This window comes from Mus musculus, chromosome 1, assembly GCF_000001635.26.
Source record: "Mus musculus strain C57BL/6J chromosome 1, GRCm38.p6 C57BL/6J".
Taxonomy (NCBI): domain Eukaryota; kingdom Metazoa; phylum Chordata; class Mammalia; order Rodentia; family Muridae; genus Mus; species Mus musculus.
In genome coordinates, this window is record NC_000067.6 from 154050463 (window position 1) to 154071981 (window position 21519).

Genomic DNA, 21519 nt, shown 5'->3' on the forward strand with positions numbered 1-21519 from the left:
GTTCAATCCCCAGGACCCAGATGGCAGCTCTCAACCATCTGTGACTCTAGCCCCAGAGGAGTCGATATCTCCTTTTGGCTTCTGAGGGCACAGCACACACATATCATGCAGATACGCAGGCAGAGCAACCATATACAAAATAACAAAATTGAAAAACCCCAAGCAACTGTGATAGTTTTTTTTAAAAGATGTATTTACTTGTTTGTTTATTTTATGTGAGTACACTGTTGCTGTCTTCAGACACATCAGAAGAGGGAATCTGATCTCATTACAGATGGTTGTGAGCTACCATGTGGTTGCCGATAATTGAACTCAGGACCTCTGGAAGAGCAGCCAGTGCTCTTAATCACTGAGCCATCCTTCCAGCCATGAAAGAAAACCAAATGAATTAGAAAACTATACTGTGATTATGAGTCAGAAGTCTTGATATTATAAATTTACCAGTACTCTTCAAATCAATCTGCCGACTCAATAACAATAAAGCATATCTCTTAGTATTTACATCACTACTCCCTTATCTTCGGTATTTCAGCTTTAGAAGTTCTTCAACCAGGTACTTTTCTTCAAAAGCACTAGTTACCTTTCCATGTAAATTTTAGAATCCATCTGTAAAAGCCCTTCCCCCACACAAACAAAAGAGAGCCCCCCCCTTCCTGAGATGCCCTTTAAAGGCACTTGCCACCAAGCCTGGTGACATGTTGGATCCCTTGTATGCACAAGGTGGAAGGAAAGAATTGAATAAGTGTGGAATCATCTACAAAGCACATCTTAAAGGCTTTTGAGAGGCAGCCAAGAGCACTGGCCTGTGCTGTTTCAGCGACTATCCGGGACCTCCCTAACCAACGACTTGTAAGAACATATCCTATGCCTGGCACTAGGGTAAGCTTTTAATAGCCTATGACTTATAGAATCAGTGGTGTCCATTCATGCAGTTTTCAAACTCCGAAACTGAACTACGTTTGTGTCAGTCGTTGCATTGGTAAACCTTGATATGCAATGCACAGATTCACCTGGCGCTTTTAGCAAGCGGAAGTGATCTTTCATTTTATTTCATTGAAAGAATCTTCACCTCTTCAGAGCAGGAGCCACTGTGTACAGAAAGAGAAAGCAGAAAGCACCCTCAACATTTCTGTAGTCCAGTGGTTCTCAGCCTTCCTAATGCTGCAACCCTTTAACACTGTTCCTCATGTTGTGATGACCCTGGACCAAAAAAATTATTTTTGCTGCTACTTCGTAACTGTAATATTGCTATTGTTATAGATCACAATGTAATAACTGATATGCAGAATATCTGCTCTGCGATGCCTGTAGGGGTCCTGACCTGCAGGCTGAGAACCACTGCTCTAGTCAACTCTTCCTACAGATGAAGAAACTAAGTCTCAGGAAAGTAGAGGGACGTTCATTGGGAAACATTAGAAGCCACACCTCCCTTCCTGTTCTTAGCCAAAGATGTCTGCCTTCAGAGGTCAATCTATTAAGAAGAGAGAGCATTGCCTGCCTCCCTCATTCAGTGCTGATTCACATGGAGTTCTCAGGGCTGAATGTGATGGCTCTCGCCTGTGAACCCCTGCACTGAAGCAGGAGGACTGAGAGTTCCAGGGCTTGTGGCTCTCTGAAGACAAGATCTGGTCATCTTTTTTTGGGGGGGGGGTGCTGTTTCCATGGTTCATCATCCTAGGCAGATAAATACATCAAGATATGGGAAAAAAATAAAAGTAGTTTAATTTGGCTGCCTCCCTTTAAAAAATAATGTTGATCTACTTTTTTTTTTTTTAGAAAAGGGGTTTATTTTTATCTTCAAATTACGAGTATTGTGTGAGCAGGGGTGTGGTAGGGGTGTGTGCATCTGTGTGCATGTGACCCTGAAGGCCAAATGCTTGGACCCTTCAGCACCTGGAGTTATAGGTGCTTGCAAGCCATCTGATGTGGGTGCTGGGAATTGAACTTGCATTCTCTGCAAGAGTGGCGTGTGTTCCTAACTGTTGAACCAGATCCCTGACTCCCCATCTTTATTTTTGCTTTAATCGCTGAGCAAACCTTCTGGGTTCCTTGTCTTTGTTTTTAATGACGTATTAAAATAAATGCAAACCTTCAGATAAAAAAAATAATGATTTTAATTGTCATGGTGTGGGATAAGTGCTTAGTGGACATGAGAAAGGATGAAATTATATATTAATATGGCGGGGTAAACATAATACATATGGGACTTGTCACCACCTGGAATTTAAGACATCCACTGAAGGCTTTGAAAATAGACTATGGATAAAGGAGAATTCTTGTATCTGTCTCACAGTGAGTAATAGGTAGAATTGATGAATCTAGCTCTTGTGTTAACTTTTGGTAGATTTTTTTGTTTGTTTGTTTTAAGATGATGAATGTAAAAACATTTTCTCGGGATGGTCAGGTGATACAGTTCATGTACATAGATGATAGTCTAGCCTAATCTGGCAGTTAAAAAAATGGAGTAGTTAGTGCCATCATGTCTCTTAGGCTTTTAACTAAACACAGAGAATAACTCCATGTTGGGTCTTTGATGGGAGTTGCTGGACGCTACTGGACTCTCAGAAAAGTCTTCCTTATTACAAAGAAAGGCAGGTGCACATGGCTTGGGAACCAGAAGATGAAGGTTCCCTATAGCAACTGAGGAGCCTATGAGTAACACCACAAGGAAGGGAGGCATGCCTCTCCCAAGTACAGTTAAGCCATCGGAAGTTGCGTTTAGTGGAGGCTCCAAAATTCACCTCAAAGAGAACAATACGAATATTTCAAGTTAGGCTATAATAACTTGGGAGAAGCCTCTGTAGGGTCTGGGCAGACAGTTTAGTGCTAAGAAGCATGGCTTCTTCCTGGGATCCTGGAATAAATCAGCCAGAACACACACACACACACACACACACACACACACACACACACACACACACACACACACACACACACATACTCACACTCACACACACACACACACACACTCACACACACACACACACACACTCACACACACTCTCACACACACACACACACACACACACACACACACACACACACACACACTCACACACACACCAGGAAACTGTAAGCACTAAAGAGTTATGCATATTGACCAGTAGATATTATATCTGTCCCATCCGAAGTCAGTTATCTTTGTTTTGTATCTTCTCCTGGTTAGTGCTATGCGCATGCTCACTCAGGGTGACTACTTAAAATCGTGACCTGGTATTGTTGAAATGCCCCTCCTTGCTGATTTTAGTGGTGGAGTTAGAATGCAGATTTTGCAGTTCTGTCCAGGGGACCTTCATGAAATTCTTCTACGGCTTAGTTCACAAACCCAGTGAACAGGAAGGATTTATTCCTCCTATTAGTTAGACTCAGAAAAAGATATTAGAGGATATTCTTGATTGACTGGCTGCCTGATTGTGTTAATTAGAGGATTCGGATTCAGAAAAAGCTGTTCTTACGAGATGTACTGATTACTTTCTGATCGCCATGACTGAACATCTGACATAACCGACTTAAAGGGAGAGAGGCTTGTTTTGGTTCAGTCCATCTTTGTGGGGACGCCTTGGGTGTATCCAGATCCTGGACACAGTGGCTGAGGCATGCTGCTTGCTCTTATCTTAGTAGATGAGGAAGCCCAGATAGGGGGATATTAGCTGGCTTTCTCCTCTTTCTCATTATTATTATTATTTTTTTAATTCAGATTGTGACTCCAACCTATGAGATGGTGACACTCACATCCAATCTGGGTTCGCCCCACTTAGTTAGTTATCACAGACATATCACAGACAAAGGCTAACTTCAGGAATAGCCAAGATATTTTCTAATCCAATGAAGCTGACTATCAAAATTAACCACCATGGGGATCTTTCATAATGTAAGCTACACCAGACAGGTATTTCAATTCAAAATGTTTCATGCCTCCCCATTAGTCTTTGGTGAAATGAAACTTCTTTCATCGACCCTTTGGGCTTGTGTACTCTGGCCATACCATCTATCTAGTCATTCCATTTGCCACATTAGACCACCATCATCTTTACTACAAAAGGGCTTTGACCCAGCTATTCCTGCTGTTCAGGATGCCCAATGCCTGGCTAATTCTTGTCTTTGTGGTCTTTAGTTAAGTCCCCTCCTAACCCTTTCTCTCTCCAGTTAGAATCTCCCTATGCTCTCACACACACTTTACTTTTTCTTTATAACCCTTACCATGATTTTAATGATTTAAATAATTACTCAAACAGAGTATAACAGTTTGCCAGTAGATAGCAAGTTCCAGGAGGACAGAGACCTGCTGTGCTCAGAGACCAGTGCCCATGTGGCAGGAATTCTGTAGAGTTCTTGAGTGTCAGGTTATTAGTTCCTATAAGTATGGCTGTCCCACGAGGTACTGTGCCTAGAAAATTCATTAACCTCCTTGTACCAAGTTGGTTCTAATCATTACTTTAGAGTGGAAGTTATAGCTAACTTTCTTTCCTACCTTGCATGTCTTCTATTTTCTTATTCATGCTGAGTAAAGAACCTGCTGTGGGAGGAAGGGGTGCTGACTCTACAGACAGGAGACAAGAGCCAGCAGGAGATTTGGAACTGCATCCTCTCAGTTGGAAGATAGCCTTGAGTGTTCTGAAAGCTGGGGAGGGAGGGAGGAGCCTATCAAGGACCTTCATCACCCAGGAAACATTCAAACCAAGAACAACTAGCAATAGCCTAGTAGCCTTCCCGAGACTTCTCCAGGCCTGGAGACCTCCCCATGGAGTAGCATCCCTAGAGGAAGAAATCAAGTGGTACAGAAACCTGGTAATGGAAGATGCAATTGATTTTCACACTAATGAGGAAAAACAAAACAAAATATCTCTAAGCTATGATCTTCCTGCTTGTCTACAAACTCTGAATTTCATAAATAATAAATGCTAATTTATTTGTGCATAGACGAATCTAGATGCAAATAAAGTGTATGCTGGGGGAAGATTCTAAGAAGGGGCTCGTCTGGTTTGAAAGCTCAGGATCAGAGTGTCAAGAGATGGCTTTGGGTCTGCTGAATCTAGCTTCCCATTGCCCGAGTCCTCAGTTTCACCCTGAGATGCTGGGCCTAGATAGGATAATGACTCAGATACCAGCTGCTCAGTGCAGTATTCTAAAGGGAATTGGAAAGAAGGGAAAGGAACCAACTGTAAAGCAGGGAGGACAAGAGGGAAGGGATGCTGGCTATCAGAAACTGTAGGACTGAATAGCATTAGTTATAAGTGATAGAAAGCCCCACATAATGGTGATGAACATGCACTCTTATCTCAAGTGAAGATGTAGAATTTGGCTGTCTATGACTCCAATGGGACGCCAGGCACAGGGACTCCTACCTGTGTACTCTGCCTAGCATGGTGTGTGTGTGTGTTTTGTTTTTTTTTTGCCAAGGCTGAATCCTGATCTAAAATGATGGGTCATTGCTTAACAGCATGAGTGAGAACTTAGACCACCTGGGGAAAGACACTTGTCACATACAGTTGGGTTTTTTTTTTTTGAAAGATTTATTTATTTATTTAGTATATATGAGTACACCATTGCTCTCTTCAGACACACCAAAAGAGGGCATTAGATCCCATTACAGATGGTTATGACTCATCATGTGGTTGCTGGGGATTGAACTCAGGACCTCTGGAAGATAGTCAGTGCTCTTAACCGCTGAGCCATTTCTCCAGCCCAACCAATCACATATAATTTTTGTTTGTTTGTTTGTTTGTTTGTTTGCTTTACGAGACAGGGTTTCTCTGTATAGCTCTGGCTGTCCTGGAACTCACTCTGTAGACCAGGCTGGCCTTGAACTCAGAAATCCACCTGCCTCTGCCTCCCAAGTGCTGGGATTAAAGGCGTGTGCCACCACACCTGGCCACATAGTTTTTACATGGTTTCAAAGTTTTCTCTTTTGCAGAGTAAGAGGAGAACAGATGTTAGAGGATATATATAAAGGCCCAGCTAGAGTGGGGTTCCCAAGAAGTGCTGACTGGGAGAGGCACAGCTTTGTAGCACTGACCTCTGGTCCTGAAAATAGAATGATGATCATTAAGTCTGCTTTTTCTGCAATTTAGTTCAAGTACAATAGAGCAATCAGCTTCTTCAGCATCTTAGGGAAAGAGAGGCTTTAGTTTGGTTTGAAAAGGGAAAGGCATGGTTAACAAGAAGAGAAAAGCAAACTCAGTATTTCATACAAATTTAGGGGTCAAGATGAGACAGAAGATGCTAGGACACAGGCAAAACTGAGACCGAGCAGAGAGGATCCAGAGCCAAGGAAACCTAAGTAAGGTGGAGAAGAAACGGAGGAAGCCAAGGCACCACTTCAGTGAACTACATGTCTACAATTTCCTGTGTATAGCCTTGGGGCAGGCTTGAGGTTCCTCCCACTGTCATTTCTCTGTGAGGTTGCTGGTGATCCTCAGGAGATGAGAGGAACAGAGGAAGCTAGAGGAACAAGGAATTTAGGCACAGGGTTGTAGTTCCAAACAGGCATCCCAGCCCTCCTTCTTTATCTCTGTCAGCTATGAAAATGGCAGAAGAGCTGGTGTTCAGAGAAAGGTAGGGGGCTGCAAAGGAAGACCACTGCAGGCCAGAAGGGACCTGGAGGCTTATACCATTGCCCATCTGTAGCAAAGGTTCATGTCTGCATTATGAGGAAGATGTTCTAATTGGGCATCTAAAGAAGGAAGATACTGAAGCCGCTTGATAGTTTTATCTTCACCTACATGACTGTCTCTCTAGACCATGACACATCGTCTTCTGTCTTTTTTAGACCTTTAGCACTCCCAAGAACAAAGAGCAGAGTCATAACAAAACAAAACAGTGCCCCCTAAAAAAAAGACAAGAGAGGAAGACAAAAGGTGAGTGCACTGGCTGTGTGAGCTGCTACAACAGCTTAATACCATAAAATTTATTTCTATGGCATCTCATCTAATGATGGGGAAACTGAGGAGTGGTGGGCTCTGCCCTCTTCATCTCTCAGCTGCCATCACTGCCCTGATTTTCATCCTTCAGCTTGCAGGAGAAAGAGCATGGGAGATTTCAAGTGGATGGCTTTTATCACAGGCCCAGAAATGGCACAGATCATCGCTACTTATATTCCATTGGGTTGAATTCATGTTCAGCTTAAGAGACTGCAAGGTGTGGACTATCTGCCCAGAAAAGAGGAATGAATCTATGGTCAGCCTATGGTTTAGGTCACAGTTGGTTGACATAAGAGGGCAAGTAGAACATTCTGTAGTGATCTGTATCCGGTGGTAATGACAGTGCAAAATTAACCTGGGACTGGAGATGTAACTCAGCAGATAGGTTGCCAGCTTACCACACACAAGGGCTTTGGTTAGATCACCAATTCCATGTAAACTGAGCATAGGGTACATGCCTGTAATCCTATTTGTAAAGTGGAAGCAGGAGGATCAGAACTTCACCATCTTTGACTATATATGGCACTCAAGACTCTGACAGAGAGTCTGACAAACACAAAAAAAGGTTAATCTTTCTTCAAGATGTTTAGACTATACACTAGAGGAAAAAACCCAAGGTTTCCATGGTTCCTCTTTCTCTCTGGGCAACTTTGACTTGGATTTATTTCCCCTATTGCTTTTTGATCTATTATGGAAATCAGATCAAACTGTCTCCCACAGCTAATTTGCTGAGTTTGATGCACATGATCTTAGGGTGTCTCAGTTACTTTTCTACTGCTGTAATGAAACACCATGACATGAAGGAACTTAGAGAAGTGTGGTGGTTTGAATATGCTTGGCCCAGGGAGTGGCACTATTTGGAGGTATGGCCTTGTTGGAGTAGGGCTGACCCTGTTGAAGGAACTATTTCACTGTGGAAGTGGGCTTTAAGACCCTCATCCTAGCTGCCCAAGGATGCCAGGCATCTCCTGATTGCCTTTGGAACAAGATGTTGAACTCTTAGCTCCTCCTGCACCATGCCTGCCTAGATGCTGTCATGCTGTTGCCTTGAAAATAATGGACTGAACCTCTGAACCTGTAATCCAGCCCTAATTTAATAAAGAGTTGCCTTGGTCATGGGTTCTCTTCACAGCAGTAAAACCCTAACTAAGACAAGAAGGAAGAATATTTGGACTTAAGGAGTCCATCCTAGTGGAAGCCATAGCAGTGAGTGGTAGGCACAGCAGCAGGAGCAGGCAGCTGGGGTTCCCTTTCTGGACCTTCAGTGTGAAGCAGGGAGAATGACCTGGAAGTGGTTTGAGGCTTTTGATCTCAGAGTCCATCCCCTAGTGACATACGTTCTTCAACAAGGCCACATCTTATAGACCTTTCCTACTCAGTGTCAACAATTGTTAAATTGCCAAGACTATGGGGCACAATTCTCCATCAAACAACTAAGATAAACTCAATAGGAACTCTAAATCAACCATAGCCTAAAGATACTCAAAAACTCTACATGGTTCTGCCAAGGAGCTATTGCTTCAATATTGCTTCTGTGCTGAATACTTTTAAATCTTAGAAGGGAGACCAAGTTATCAGTTAATTAATTAAATATATTTTAATGCATTCTCTACATTAATCACTAGAATGCAATATGACAAAAAATCTTGTCCTCTTAAACACCAAGAAAACAAACAACCCATTTAAAAACTGGGCAAGGAACAAAAAGAGAATGCTTAAAAGAAAAAAAATACAGCCGGGCATGGTGGTGCACGCCTTTAATCCCAGCACTCGGGAGGCAGAGGCAGGCGGATTTCTGAGTTCGAGGCCAGCCTGGTCCACAAAGTGAGTGCCAGGACAGCCAGGACTACACAGAGAAACCCTGTCTCGAAAAACCAAAAAAAAAAAAAAAAAAAAAACATAAAAAAATTACAAATGGCCAAGATGTATTTTTTTAAATGTTCAACATCTCTAGCCAGTAGGAAAAATGAAAATTCAAACCATTTTGATATTTTACCTCATCCCAGTCAGAATAGCTGAGAAAGAAAGAAAGAAAGAAAGAAAGAAAGAAAGAAAGAAAGAAAGGAGAGAAAGAAAGAAAGAAAGAAAGAAAGAGAGAGAGAGAGAGAGAGAGAGAGAGAGAGAGAGAGAGAGAGAGAGAGAGAGAGAGAGAGAGAGAAAGGTGGTGGAAGGGAAACATTACTGTTGATAGGGATACAGACTGATGTGGCCACAATGAAAATAATGTGCTGTTTCTTTAAAAATCTAGAAATAGGTCTACCATATGAACCACCAATATCACTCCTGGGAATGGTCCCAAAAGACTGTATTCTATTACCCATGTATTTGTTTATCCATCCATGATCATCGTTGTATTCACTGTATCCAGAAAATGGAAACAACCTTGATGTCCATCAATGGCTTAATGGGTAATGAAAATGTGGTACATATACATAATGGAATATCATTCAGCAGCAAAGACAATATGGAATTCTGAAGCTTTCAGGTGAATGGATGAAGCTGGAGGTAATCATTCTGAGTGAAGTGACCCAGACTGAGAAAGAAAACGATACCACCTGTTCCCTCTCATACGTGCTGCTAGATCTGAATCCTTATATAGGTGTGCTCAGACTGGAGCACCTGCAGAAGGCAGGAATGTGATAGGGAGCCGATGGCGCTGTGTTCAAGTTAGGGATGAGAGAATGTAGATGATGTGAAGAGTGGGGAGGAGTAATGGAAGAGAAAGAGTTCAGTGGGGTTGGAAACTGGAAGACAGGGGAGAGGAGGCAGCGTGGAAGACAGGGATGACTAACACCGAAGACCTCTGAAAAGCTATATGAAAATCAGCTACTGTAGAAGCATCCTAAGAAGTATACAGATACATATATGAAGGACAATATTTCCCTCAGACGACATATGCTAACAACAACAACAAAATAAGCTCAATGCCAGGTATGAATTACCTCTTTTTGACTTCTTTGTCAGTGGGAACCTGTAGTCTAGACCCCTGTGAATACTATAGCCTATTGCTATTTCTCTTGGTGACCATCCAGAACTCAGTGGTAAGATCCTATTGCCCAAGATAGCACATGTTAGAATCAAAGGGCATGGATGAATCAAGTTGTTAACCACCTGGCAGTCCTATCGCTATTGGCTTGCTTTAATAGTGCTAGAAGGTGCTAGGTTGCTACTAGGAGGAAATGATCCACACCTTTACTCAGTGAGTGACAACAACAATTGGCCTGGAAAGAGAGGCTCATGGGGGCAATAGTGGCCTGGGTGTCATGGGAGTAAACAGCCACCTTTTGATTCAGTTTAGGCCTCATCTACAAGTTAGAATTCATGCCTGGTACTGTTCATTGGTAAGACTTGTGACTAGCTAGGTTACAGTCTTAGGGGATAATCTTATACTTTCAGTCTGCTAAAATAGACATAGCAACAGGTTGCTCTGTAAGTTCTTATTTGTATTTTTAATTGTGTGTATATATGTGTGTCTGTGTATGTTTGTGTATCTGAGTAGCAGGTCTAAGGAGATCAAGAGAGGGTCCCCTAGAGCTGAAGTTATAGATGGTTGTGACCCTCTGGCATGGGTGCATATGCTTTTAACTGGGGAGCCACCTCTCCAGTCCTAGTCTTTACCTTTATACCCATAGAGTAGTACATCTTTCCATTCTTACCGGAGAATCTTTTTTTTTCCTCAGTAGACCCAACCAAAGCACTTGCATTGGGTCAATATTAAGACCAATATAATAGGTCAAGAATAAGATGGTAGAGTGTTCACTTCTAAATAGGACAGCCATATCCCATTCCCTTTTCCAAGGCTCAGAGATTATCATGGAAGGGGAGTGTATGCAAAGAAACTAAGAGCTGGGTGTAGTGGACACTTGTAGAGAAACATTGCACTGCTGCTTCACACATAAACCCATAGCCGTAACTATGCAAGACCTGCACAAGATCAAACCAGCCAAAATTCCATTCTGGACAGGGGAAGGGGTTTAGGAAGTCCCACCCTGCTGGGCGTGGTGGCGCACGCCTTTAGTCCCAGCACTTGGGAGGCAGAGGCAGGCAGATTTCTGAGTTCGAGGCCAGCCTGGTCTACAAAGTGAGTTCCAGGACAGCCAGGGCTAAACAGAGAAACCCTGTCTCGGAAAACCAAAAAAAAAAAAAAAAAAAAGGAAGTCCCACCCTTTATTGTACAACTAGTAGGAACTGATGACTTCTGGGGAAGTGAGTTGATTGTCTTCAGGGATTTAACCCCTGAAAGGCTACTCATGCTCTAGTGAGTAATTCCATACCTCCACACATATAGCCAGCACTGAATAGGCTAAGTTTTTTTTGTTGTTGTTGTTTTTAAGAGCTTATGGAATTGTGAGGGAAAAAAAAATCAGTGGTAGAGGGAAAGAGAAATGGATTTGATCAAAATGCATTAAAACACATATAAAGTTTGTTTAGTATGTGTGTATGTGTATGTATGTATGTATTTGTGTGTATATGTGTATGTGTGTGTATATGTATGTATGTGTGTATGTACACAAGCACATCTAAGCCACAGTGTGCATGTGGCAGTCAGATGACAACTTTTGAGAACCAATTCTTACCTTCTATCATTCAGGTTCTTAGACTTGGCAGTGAGTGCCCTTTCTTGGCTGAGTCATCTTGTCTGGCCTGACTCACAGCTTTTAATACACTTCTTAGCTGTTGTATTTGTCAAACTGGGCTGCATACTTTACTTCTGCTGATGGCACAATGTCCTGTTGTACAGGTTGCCCATCGATCTGAATTAAGAGCAGATATGATTCTGTAGCTTTCCTCTCCAGGAGTGGTTGGCCATGGTTTGAATCCCCTCCAGATCTCATGGGGTGAGAATAATCCCCACTGTGCCTGTGTGGGGTGTTAGGGTATAATGTTGAGGTCATGAGAGCTATGGTTTCATAAATGGACTGAAGTCCCTGTGAAAGGGGCCTTGTGCAAATGAGCTCTTTCTGCTTCTGTTCTGCCATGCAAGGAACAGTGTTCTTATCCTATGGACAATATTGTATTTACGATTCCATACCGGCAGCAAAGACTGGATTCCCAGATACCAAACCTGCTAGCACCTTGAGCTTGCACTTCCCAGTCTCCAAAAAGGTAGCCAATATTTTTCTGTTCTTTATAAATTAAAAACAGACTAAGATAAATTCCAATGCACTTGACCATAGTTATGTCTAGAAAAGTCACCCCTAGTTCCCCCAGAGCATTTGGAAACTTCCCATACAGTATTTTCTAAGCTTGCTTCTCTCCAGGGAACATTCTGGAGTCAGTCATTTGCTCAGATGCAGAATTGTGTCTCCTTTGCCTTTCCATTTCAGGCTTCTAAATGTTGTCCCTGGGTCCGTTTCAGCATCTGTAATTAGATCATTTGGGGCAGAGCCTGCGGTGGAGTATCTCATTCACTTGCCACTCTTGTCCATATTCATCTTGGGGGAAAAAATAGAAGCTATCACTCACTGTTCATTGCAAAACTTGCCTATGCTCCGGATTTCAAAAGCATTGCGGAGCTGCATCTGTGCTGTGGTCACGCTCTCAAAGCCACCTCCCACTTTGTGTTGCCAACTCAAAACATATTTGTGCCTAGAAATGAGGACGATTTTGAAATTGTTCTGGACTATGTTCTACAAGGTCATTTAAAGACCCCGACTACTCCCCACCCTGCCCTCATATACACATGGTCTGTCTCTCACTTCCTAAGAATGCTTCCCAGCCCAGTGTATCAGACTCTGGTGTGGAGCTGTCTGTCACTAGGAGACTGGCAAGCAAAATTATCCCTAATGGTCCTAATTTCAGAATGCAGACAAAGCTCATTATATCCATAAAAATCTGCTCATTTTCTCCTACTGGTTTCCCTTGTTTTAAACAGCCCTGGAATGTTTTGATGATGCTATGAGCAACCCCAGCAAGTGACTGGGGCTCCCTTGACACCTGATGTGCCTTATCCCCTTCAGAACACCACCCCTACCCCACATGCAGTTCCTGTCTATCTCGCTCCATCATCTCAATGCTGTGTGTGAAGAAATGAAGCACACTCAGGTCAGTCATATGTCTAACGACCCCACACTAGCAGGCCACACATGTTTGACTTCAAAGCCAAGGCTTTCTACTGTCCCGTTCAATTAATTTTCTTATTTGACAGTAAGAATCAATAGGCATATGACTTTGGACAAGCCAGTTCACTTTCTCTGAGCCCAATTCCTTCCAAATTGAAGGAGTCGGGTTCAATGGAGGCCTGAGTGTTCTACCTCTAATGTTCTCTCTATTCTCACTGCTCCAGGACTGGCTCTCTCCGGAGGAGAAGGATACACCAACATCCAGCAGCAGACCTACCATCAATCACGTACATTAGTTGAGTACCAGCTCTGCATGTGGTAGGTTATAATTTTGTTTCAGTCCTTCTGACAAGATTGTGAGGGTCTGATAATTATCTTGTTTTGTAACTGAGAAATTCAAAAAGCACAGCTTGAGTCACACAGCAAATAAGAAACAATCTGGGAGGATCTACTTCTCAAGTCCATGTCCCTGTGAACACCACGCTATGTTGGGAGGAAAGGGTGGAAGTACTGTAAGAAATGCTTATATCTAGGTATACAAAAACATCCCGGGGCTGGATGTGGCTCAGCAGTTAAGAGCACTGACTGCTCTTCCTAAGGTCCTGAGTTCAAATCCCATCAACCACATTGTGGCTCATAACCGTCCATAATGAGATCTGATGCCCTCTTCTGGTGTGTCTGAAGACAGCTACAGTGTGTTACATATAACAATAAATAAATCTAAAAAAAACAAAAACAAAAACATACCATAACATCTCATTAGCACAATCAATCTTCATGGTTTTATGTGTTAGTTTAAAACAAGTGGAATTAGTAACAAAAATTAAAATCTAAGAGGGAGGAGCTGGAGAGATGGCTCAGCAGTTATGAGCACTGGATGCTCTTCCAGAGGCCCTGAGTTCAATTCTCAGCAACCACAGGGTGACTCACAGCCATCTGTAATGGGATCTGAGACCCTCTTCTGGCATGTATCATATATGCACACAAAACATTCATTCATAAATAAATAAAATGTAAAAGGAAAGGGGGGACCAAATTAAAGCCAGACAAATCTGTGAATGTGATCAAGTGGTCAGAAGTGATCAACTGAAAAGATAGCAGATTCCTGGAGGCACAGGTAAGTAGGCCAAGCTGGTTTTGCAGAGGATCAGATGGATGTGGGTATAGATAATACTTTGGCCTTATTCCCATCCGGCCTTAACTTACAGCCTCAACCAATAATAAAAGGATGCCTGGAGCTTTGTAGGGTGGTGCTAAGTATCATCAAGAGAAGGTGTAGCACTCTGAGCACACCAAAGAGACAGAAGGGAAGGATGACGCCATTGCCATGACTACAAGCAAGCATCATCAGTTTTCATGCTGTTCTGCTTGTCCAAAAACTAGGGTGTGACCACTTCGTGAGTCAAAGCTGACAATATTCACTGGACACCAAGTCTCTGGAATTAAAAACCAGTTCCCGAGGCTGCCAGGACACACCACTCAGAATCTAAGTGGAGGAGTCATATGCCTATTTATGTAGGGAAATCTGAAACCCACCTTTTTCCTGCCTCAAAAGAGACGCAGTTATTGCCTGAATTTGACTATTCTATGAGAGAATGAAGGAATGAAAACTCAAGACGAGTAAAAAGTGAAGCTAGATCAGCCACAGCAAAGAAAAATCACCCAAGAGTCAGGATAGGCTTTGAAAGGTGGGAAGGACGTGCAGGATGATTGACAAGCCCGCTATTGAGCAGGTGTGCTTGTGCTCTAAGTGAGGGTTTTGTCCAGGAATGATATCCAGTAGCACACTTGTTTAGTGACCTGTCATGCTCCATGAAGGTGATAAAATCTTGAGTCACTTAAAACACAAAATACAGAATATGACTACATAGAATATCATGCTTATCTGGGAAATGGAAGCTACACATGATGTCTGAGCTACAAAGTCCTCCATTATCCCAAGCAGGGCACTCTTGGGAAGAAACTTCCAGAACTTTGCTACGTGAGTCAACAGACTCTTCCTCATTTCATTACTTAGGCTCATCTGCTGCCTGATGAATTGGAAGTTGAGTCAGAGGATAAAATCGGGGTTGAGCAGCAGTGGGGTATGGGGAGGGTGGCCTCAAGAATGCTAGATCATTGTTAGTCACTGGCTTGATACTATGAAGTCAAATGGAAATGAACCGAAGGACCGTTCCTAGCTGTTGCAGCTCTATCTGTCTTTCTGGGAGGCAGAGGAATAGAGCTTAAAGAGTGGACAGCATTAGTCAACGGCCTGGCTCAGCCTGAGTCAGCACCTCCCGGCTTCACCCTTTGCACACTCATGTGATCTGGGGTTATCGAGAAGGGTCCAAAGGGAGATTGTCACTTACTGACCTTTGAAAAGCTAGGACATCTGAGGGATCGTGTCTGTTCAAGCCCCCATTGGACGTGGGTATGGATGTATGTGTACCCGATGGGTGTTATGAATACGCCCTGCTGATTCAGGATATGTACAAAGGCTACCTCATCCCTATCCTCCACGTCTCGGGCCTCCTGTGTCTATTTCAAAGCTCTAGAGGTAGGCTGATCTGATTTCTGTCCATCCTGTCCCCTCCTTGTTTACTGGAACATTGGGTCACTGCAGTACATCTGGAATGTGAGCTCTGGACAGCCCTGTGAGGCTAAGGCGGGCCCTGCAAGGCTTCTTGTCATTGCGCTGTTTTTCCTTCCCTCCCACTGCGTTTTCTTGGAAGTTCCCAGCCAGGCTCAGTGTGTATCTCCAGAGACACATTCCACAGTCCCAGCTGCTTTCAACTCAGCAAGTCTCGCCTGCCTCTCCTTTCAAAAGCCTGTGCATAGGCAGGAGGGGAATGAAACGAACACTGTGTGATCCCAGGAATGGGGGCAGCCAAAGTTTTTGTTATGGCTTGAGGATGTACTTTTTCACATACAGACGAATCATCTTTCCCTTCTTCAAAAGCAAAGATGAGACCCATCTCTGGACAGGAGTCATTTATGATGTGGCTGAAGAGAATGAGGTACCTTGAGTTGCTGCTTAGTAGAGGTGACCTGAGGTAGCTATGTTGCCCTTTCTCCCTGATCACGGAGCTCATGTGACACTCTGCCATCTGAACCCTAGGGACCTGCAGCACCCCCACTCCCCCTTTCCCCTCAGCGCTCCAGATCTCTGACTTTCCCCACCCACTCTTCTTTCAGGTATAATTACTTTATCCTTTCTATACTCTAGGAAATAAATAAGGGTAGGAGAGAGAGATACGAAAATACATCAATTATTTAAAAATCATATCTAAGGTCTGGGAGATGGCTCAGTTGATAAAGTACTTGCTTATGGGATCTCATGTAGCTGAGGCTAGACCCAGACTTAACTATGTAGCTGATCTTCCCATTCTGGGATCCCAGGCATGTGATACCATAACCAGCTTTATGTAGCACTAGAGACTGAATCCAGGGCTTTAGGCATGCGAGGCAGACACGACCAGCTGTGCCAGTACTCCAGCCGTGAGTTGTTCTTGTTACCAGATGCTACATGGATACTGTAAGGTTGAGGCAATCCTCAAGATGTGATCCTCTGAGTGCAGTATCAGCATCTCTCCCGACTTGCTGGATCCAGGACTCTTGAGGGATAGCATAGAAATCTGAATTTTTATTGAGCCCAAGAACTAGAACTTCTTTTAGTTCAAGAAGCCTTGAACTAGAGTCTTCCTGGAGTTGGGGTGAGGGAAGGTGGTGGGGTTTCTTTGTGCTCTCCACACATGGTCTGTCTAGTTCAGTCTGTGGCAAGAGTGAGCAAGAACATGAGAAGGACCAGAGGTGGCAGTGGCCATGTCTGACATTGCTGAGATGTCTTCTCCTGCCATTCTCTGGTTAGGGCTGTAGTCTGTCTGGTCTTCACATTGTGCCCGCACCACTATAAGAACACGAGGTGCTGATGCCTGTTCTGAAATGATCTTGACTCTGTCATTTTGTGTCTGGTTTGCCTTAGGCAATAGGGAGAAAATAAAAATGGTATGTTTTATTCTTTTAAACTTTTTCTCTTATTGAATTAAATACACCTCCCCTTTTGAGTCCCGTGAGACTCTCAAAATGAGCTCCCAAGACCATGAGAAGGGTGTAGGAATTACTACTTGTCAGAGTCACTTTTGTGATTTCTAGTCACAGGTGGCTATTGAGCCATTGAAATGGAGATGGTTAGGGCTGAGATGGGCTGTGTGTATAAAGCATATACTACATTGCAAAGATGTACACAAAAATGTGTAAATTGTCTCATAAGCGGTTTTATATACATTTCATACTGAACTGGCAGCTCTTTGAATATGCTGGGTTAAATAAGATATCATGAAAATTAACTTCCTACAGCCCTTTTTTTTTTCTTTAAAAACGTGGCCACTGGAGAATCTAGAACTACAAATATGGCCTGTGTTGGTGACTTACACCCTATTTCCATTAGGTAGCACTGGTCTGGCCCATCTGCAGCTCTGATCAAACCCAGGGTTTAGAAAAGGCCAGTAGTCATGACAGAAGCAAATCCAAGGGACAGGTACACAGCATAATCCAGGCATTCAAGTGGGTAACTCACAGAGGCAGGCAGCGATGGAACTAGAGTGCTAGAGTTGGCTTTGTTCCCTGCCTCTTGCTGGTTGAGTAATACTGAACTTCTTCCCTCCCCTCCTCTCTTCCCTCCTCTTCCTTCCCTCCTCTTGCCTTCTTTCCCCATTTTCCTTCCCTATTTTCTTTCTTGCTCCTCCCTTCTTTCCTTCCCTCCCTCCCTCCCTCCCTCCCTCCTCTATCCTCTGTTCCTTCTCTGTGCTGAGGATTGAATCCAGGCCTTGAGCACACCAAGCCACACTATGCCACAGAGCTTCCACCCCTAACTCTGACATCTGTAAAATGGGATTATCTCAAACGAGTTTTATCCATTAAGAAAATGATTGCAAAATATTTAATTCAGTTTTAGGCTGGTAATAACTATCCAATAAATTCCATTTATTTATTTACTTACTTTCTTATTTGAAACGAAGTCTCACTGTATAGATCTGGCTAGCCTGGAACTTACTGTGTAGACCAGGCTAGCCTTGAACCCACAATGATCCACAGAGACCTCTGGAGTTCTGGGTTTACCATTGTTCACTGCACCCAGCCATTAAATCTTCTTAAATAAGAGGAGATTTTAGGGTATTGGAAAGATGGCACAGTGGTTAAAAGCACTTGCTGCTCTTGTAGAAGACCCAGTTTCTGGATTTGGTTCCCAGTGCCCACGTGACAGCTTATAGCCCACTGTAACTACAGTTCCATGGGACACAGTGCCCTCCTCTGGACTCCAAAGGCATCAGGCACACAGGCTTAACACAGGTGCATGCAAAGCATTCATAGGAATAAAATAAAAGTAACAAGTCTTTGAAAAACGATGCTATAGAAAGAAGTGGTTGTTGCTATATGGTGTTAAGTGTGTGTGTGTGTGTGTGTGTGTGTGTGTGTGTGTGTGTGTGTGTGAAGTCTGCTTCTAAGAGTCTATAATATTTAGATTAGCTTTTTATCTATAAAGACTAGCTACAAAAACGGGGTGCTTGCCCCTTCTCCCCTTCTTCAGATGTAAGCCTCTGGCTGGCTCTGAGCTTTTCCCAGTACCATGTTACTCTAGGTCCTCCTAGGTAAATCAAGGTTATAGACAGTTTGGTCCTGGACAGCTAGTTTGTTATGCCTACAAAACCTGACAGCTTATGTGTCATACACAGTGGATGGAGTCTGGGAGTGAAAAAGGACAGTACACTTCCTGAGTGGCGAAACTGTCTGTTACTGTCGCTACTGGAGTCGGGCATAAGGCTTTGGTCTGGGCTGAGATTCCCTACTGAGCTTTGAAGAGGAGATCTAGTGGTTCCATCTAAGTGACAGCTGGTAATATGTTATATATATATTTGTTGTTGGTTTTTCCAGATGAGGTATCTCTGTGTAGCCCTAGCTAACCTGGAGCTCACTCTGTATACCAGGCTGGCCTCGAACTCACAGAGATCTGCCTGCCTCTGCCTCCTGAGTGCTGGGATTAAAGGTGTGTGCCACCATGCCGGGCTGAGTGTCAGGATTAAAGGCGTGTACCACCATCTCCTGGAGATGTTAAATTTTTATTCTTCTTCAGAGAAGGCAGGCCACTCACTAAATTCATAAGAAAACAGGATAAATGAGAAAATGGAAGGCTGTCCCAAACCGACAGGAAAAGGTTGCCCCTGGCTCTCTTATGAAAGATGCTGAGTGTGGGTGTCCTAATAGCTTCTCTCTAGGTATGAGTTCTCCAAGCTCCTAGAGCTGACACTGGGATGAAACCCTTAACAGTTTATTCAGTAAGAACAGCAGCAGTAGCAACAGTAGCAAATCCTCAGCTTGCTTCCATGGATACTGGTCAAAACAGCTACAATGCACAAACAGAGACTGCACACAGGTTATCCCCTTCCAGGTATGTGCTCTGGGCTGTTTCTAACCTTGAGAAAAGAAGCAAAGGGTGGAAATGCTGTGCTTGGCTGAGGAAGGGATTAAAGAGTCTTCCCTGTCTCTCTGAGTGGTGTTACCTCATTTATCACCTCCATCGTCATCAGGGCCTCATTGTCATCCACATCACAACAGATGCCTTTTGTTCCCCTCTTCCTGCATGCCAGAGCCTTTGCTCATCTTGGTTGATCTCACCTGCTTCTCCTGACAGCCGGCAGGGAAGGACTATTATTAAACTCTGTCTACAGATGAGGAAGCTGAAGCTCACAGACATCACATAACTTGCTAAGAAGTCACGCCCCTGCTGATGCCCCGTACTGGGATGGAGACTGCCTTTTGTGAACCAAGAAGGGATCCCTGGACTGGAAACTCTTGACCTCATGTCAACTCCAAAGACTCCTTTATAAGAAATATTTCATAATATAAGCTGAAGTTCATAAATTAGGTAACTCCTGAAATCACAGTGTTAGAAAAAAAATATTAAAGAAAAAGAAAAATAATATTTTGCCATGAAGAAGCATGAAATGCATATTTTTTAAAAAAATAAGGAATGTGTGTTTTATAAGTAAACACTCAAGCATGGGAGATTGTTGAGTATTCTCACATACATCCAGAATTATCAATAAAGGGCTAAGGCATGACTGAGTGGGTCCAGCACTTGCCAGGCAACCATGAGGATGTAATGAGGATATAATTTACATCCTCAGAATCCATGTAAAAGCTAGGACCATGGCTCATATCCATAGTCCCAATGTTCTTATGGTAAGATGGGCAGTGAAGGCAGGAGCATCTTCAGATGCTCTCAGGCCGGCTAGCCTGCCATCATAGTGGGGAGCAACAAAGGAGAGACCCTGTCTCACACCCACTGGAAAGTGAAGACCACCATCTGTTGCTGTCCTTTGACCTTCAGGTACTGTCAGTCCTACGCTTCCTATACTCACACACATTCATGAATATGCACATACGTGTCACATACACACATACACACACACACACAATCAATAAAAGTCATATTTGCCAGTGTGATTTACTCAAATACTGCAAAGGGTACTAATATCAGTAATTGGGCTATCTGAACAGGTGAACCATTCCAAACAGAGTAAAACACAATTTATAGCATATATTATTTTACAGTCTATGAAAATTTAGTACATACCAACTGAACCAAGCAGCATGCTTTGGGTTTATGGGAAAGGTGGAGTCCTAACTCAAATGTGTTAATATCCAAGTGTATTACTATCCAGTGAGACATTCAAAAGTCAAAATGCATTTCCACTGTGAGGGAATTGACCAGGCATGAGACAGCATCAAATCTACACCTATGCCATACCCCGTCACAAGACTGCAAGCGACTCCTCCGGATCAGTGACTGAACAGCACGGATACTTTATCCTTCAACAAAGTCCCTTAACTAAGTCTTAGGACAGAGTTTCTCATTCTTAGCCCCACACTGCAATACTGTGAGGGACCTTGTCTTTAATGCTGATTTGATGTCATCTATGGAGATTCTGATGTAACAGGCCTATTATCAAGGTTTCAAGCCCTTTCTTAGCTGAGTTCATTTCTTAGCCTTAGTTGAATCAGAATGCCAGACTATTGGCTTGGCAAACCTTTGTTCTGTCCTGTGGATCTGGTCCTTGGTCAGAAAGAGTCCAAGACTCCTGAACCTGAGGAAGACCATCTTTAACTATAAGGCACTGAAGGGACTGTGTGACTCCAGGATCTGACAAGTCAAGACCCCATTTTGAAGTGAGTTAAAAATTAGCTCTTCAAGACCCCATTTTGAAGTGAGTTAAAGATTAACAAGTTAAAGATTGTTAGTTTACTTCCAAGTGTAAAAGGAACAGAAGAATAGAGTTTAACTAAAGAAAAATTCAAATCAACCAGGGACTGACTAGCTAGGGAAACCTACTCATTTCTTCCCAGGCCAGGCTTGGACATTTAGCCCTGCTGGAGCTACTTTTTATGGTCTGAAGGGAATGTCCAATCCTTAAATCCTTAAATAGAAGGTATATCTTATTTCCAGTGCCAACTGCAAATGGATAAGGTATGGCTGTCTGCAGAGGGACTCCAGGCCC

General features: G+C 43.2%; 2 long non-coding RNA genes across 2 annotated transcripts in view; one reads left to right on the forward strand and one right to left on the reverse strand.

Moving 5' to 3' along the window:
* LOC108167736 (uncharacterized) overlaps positions 1-21519 on the reverse strand; it is a 91239-nt gene that overhangs the window by 23848 nt on the left and 45872 nt on the right. The gene's annotated exons all lie outside the window — the stretch shown is intronic.
* Gm46165 overlaps positions 13236-21519 on the forward strand; it is a 49325-nt gene continuing 41041 nt past the window's right edge. The window contains exon 1 of the long non-coding RNA XR_001779496.2: positions 13236-13300. This is a non-coding gene — a long non-coding RNA (predicted gene, 46165). The remainder of the gene's footprint in view (positions 13301-21519) is intronic.